Below are 3,035 nucleotides of genomic sequence, written 5' to 3'. Positions count from 1 at the left end.
GCACCGCGCCGCTGCCGCCGCCCCGGGGACCGAGGATGGCCGCCGGCGCTGGGGACCCGGCGGGAGCGGTTCCACCAGGGGTCTCCTTTGCCTCCTCCGGGTCCCTTGGAAGCGAGCCGCAGACAAGCTAAAAGCACGGAGGGAGGCGAGAGCAAGCCTTGCAGCCTCTCCTGTTCGAAGGAGCCCGCCGGAGCGGTGCGTGCTGCCTCCCGCTATCCCAGCCCAGGTGCCTAGTTATCCCTCTCGGTAACTTCCCTGCTGTCATTACAAAGTGTCAGAACAGAACGGGAGCTAAACTGTGTACGTTTACTGTGGCTCTTTACAAATAATGGGGCATTTACAGCTGCTTTAAAATTTGCAACGTATGCCTTTAAACGGCTTTATGCCACGGCTAGATTTGAGCTGATTATTCCGAAGCTGGTGACAGTGTAACCTCACTGAGTTCAGCCGAGTTTTACCAGATCAGAGAAGGCTCAGGAATTATAGCTGATTAGGGTTGGATCGTTATTCTAGTACAATCCCAGAATAGCTCCATTTCAACGGACAGAACCATTTTTGACAAATAACCTTTTGTTTGAAGGAAAAATTGCTTTCAAATATTTGCCTTTTTCTTTTTAAATTTTATTTGTCCTCTTAAAAACCAAGCTATGCTCATTGACATATAGCTTCTTCCAAAAGATACAGGCACTGGGGCAATAAGGAGGTGTATACAAACTGCAGAAGAGGATCTTAGGCATTCATTTCTGATGTTAAGATATCACATTTGGCCACGTCTAAGCTCTCCTCTGCAGAGGGAGGCTAACAGATTCCTTTATTCCATGCAGGTCCCATTCTAAAATAAGTTGCAGCCTGTCACTTCCCTCTTCCACAGCCTAAATCTTCTGCTGAGAATTTTAGCATCTAGAGGGAGACTCTTTTCATTACAACTCAACACAATTAGCAGAAATTGAAGAACTTCCTAACTAGACTGTAGAATTAGTTTATCAAGTCTGATATCCAACAGCAGCCTTGACTGTCTACTTCAGAAAGTTTTGGGAAAGAACTCTGCATTAGGTTTCTGCAAAGAAACAGTCTTTCGAAAGAGTTTCCCACAATAACTGGAGGCTGTTTCAGGCCAAGGAGCATGACAGTTTATATTAATTTCAAAACTTCAATTTCTGTATAAGCATCCCCTGCTCCAATGCTCTCTATTTTGTGACTTCTGTAATGGCTAGCAGTTACCTGAAGGCTGTAAAGCGTCTTGTAGCAACAAAATCCACATACAGACTTTGACTGAGTATCAAAGGGTGGGGGTTTTTTCTGTCATTGCCCTGAAATTTACTGTCTTTTAACTTAGTTCCAGTATTGTAAGAAAATACGAATAGGCTTATCTACCTTCCCAACTTTATTCTCTGTTTTTCTATCCTACCTATTTTTAAGATAGGTGATTTAATTTTTCCACTCTCTCCACATAAAGTACTTCCATTCTTTGATTGTTCTTGATGTCCGTCTCTGAGCTTTCCACCTCCATTTCTAATAACCTTTTAAAGACAGGTTAACATAATTAAGCTTTCTTACCCAAGAGAGGATGTGTGATTCACACTGTAGCACTGGAGTAGTTTAGTTTTACTCTTTCTCGTTTCTTAGCTTAACATTTGAGGTCACTTCTGTATGTTGAACAGGGGCTTTGATTGAACTGGTCACAGTGATGATCAGGTCTCTTGCTGTTTTCTTTCCATCCTCCCTCCACTCCCCCCTCTCCCCAAAATACCAACAAGAGAGATAGCTATGTATTTAGACCAGAATATATCCTATTATGAATGACTGATTTTTGTTAACAAGTGGTGGTTTAAACCAGAGTTAATCTCCTCTCGTCTTTGCATTCCTACTTCTATCACTGAATGTTTATTGAACATGATCTCTTCATAATTCATTATACTGTTGTCTACTCCCTACTTGAAATCAAAATTCGGTGAATCGTGGTGCTTTAACCTCTGTCACCGAAATCCATTATATGGTTAAGATAGGTGACATCATAAACAAAAGGAGACAAGCCAGCAATTCATTAGCAAAATGTCTCTACCACTTGGGAGTAAAGAATTAAAAAAATTTCCATGATTTGTAATACTATTTAAAAATAAATAATCTTATACTGTGGTAACACTGCTGAGTCTGGCCAAAGATTAGCTTGGGACGTTAACTAATCTTTGAATAGTGAATACGTACAAAATATGCAAACCAGGGAGAAATGATGAAAATTAAATGTGAATGACGAAATGTTGCCAGTGTAGCATTGATTTTAATGGTTCTATCTTACCTGCAGTTGTTCTTACACTTACGTAGTTAGGAAAGCCTTGAATGATCAGTGAGGGAGATGTGTCCCTGAAAAAATGAGTACCTCCGGGTAAAGTATTGTATGTGGCACAGGAGCTTGCAAATCACAATGTATATGGTGCATTAGAGGGTCAGACCATTTTCCATGGGTTTGATGGAATCACTTGCATGTTTTATATTATCTAGGAAGAGATGATCTTTGTTGATACAGCCCTGATTATCTCGGTGCAAAGAATATAAATACGAGATGAACCAGGAAATCCAGAAGCAGGGGAGGAGTGAATGAAATTCACTATCTTCAAACTTGGCCGCTATCCTCGGTACCGTTTAGATGCACTTAAACCTTGTAGCACAATTAAGCGGTCCTGGGGTCAGGCAGGAGACATTTGTTTAGGGAGAAGGATTAAGACAGGGCAAAAAGGGACATTTTTGAAGAATAATTATGAATTGCACTGCCACCTGGCTCTTCAGGACAGGTTAGGAAGCCTTTGTTGTGATCCAGTAAAATCTCTCCTGAAGGGAAAGATGAGGCTGTCGCAGGCAGTGCAGAGACAGCAATTAAGTTGGATATTTTAAAATTTTCATTGTTAAACCCCTAGGTTCTTCCTGAAGCGATGTAAGAAATCGGTTGAAGGTAAATAGCTGGAAGAATGTTACTATTGAATTAATCTTTTTTTTTTAAAAAAGAGTTTGTTACAAACTGTTAGGCAAGGATTGTAAGG

The 3,035-nt window shown here is 41.0% G+C and overlaps 1 protein-coding gene across 1 annotated transcript in view; it reads left to right on the top strand.

Annotated features, from left to right (window-relative positions):
* HTR7 (5-hydroxytryptamine receptor 7) overlaps nt 1–3,035 on the top strand; it is a 27,871-nt gene that overhangs the window by 1,483 nt on the left and 23,353 nt on the right. The window lies entirely within an intron of this gene.

Source organism: Aptenodytes forsteri, unplaced genomic scaffold (genome assembly GCF_000699145.1).
Source record: "Aptenodytes forsteri isolate BGI_AS27 unplaced genomic scaffold, ASM69914v1 Scaffold15, whole genome shotgun sequence".
In the NCBI taxonomy this organism is placed as follows: Eukaryota; Metazoa; Chordata; class Aves; order Sphenisciformes; family Spheniscidae; genus Aptenodytes; species Aptenodytes forsteri.
This window is presented reverse-complemented; position numbering and strand designations above follow the sequence as displayed.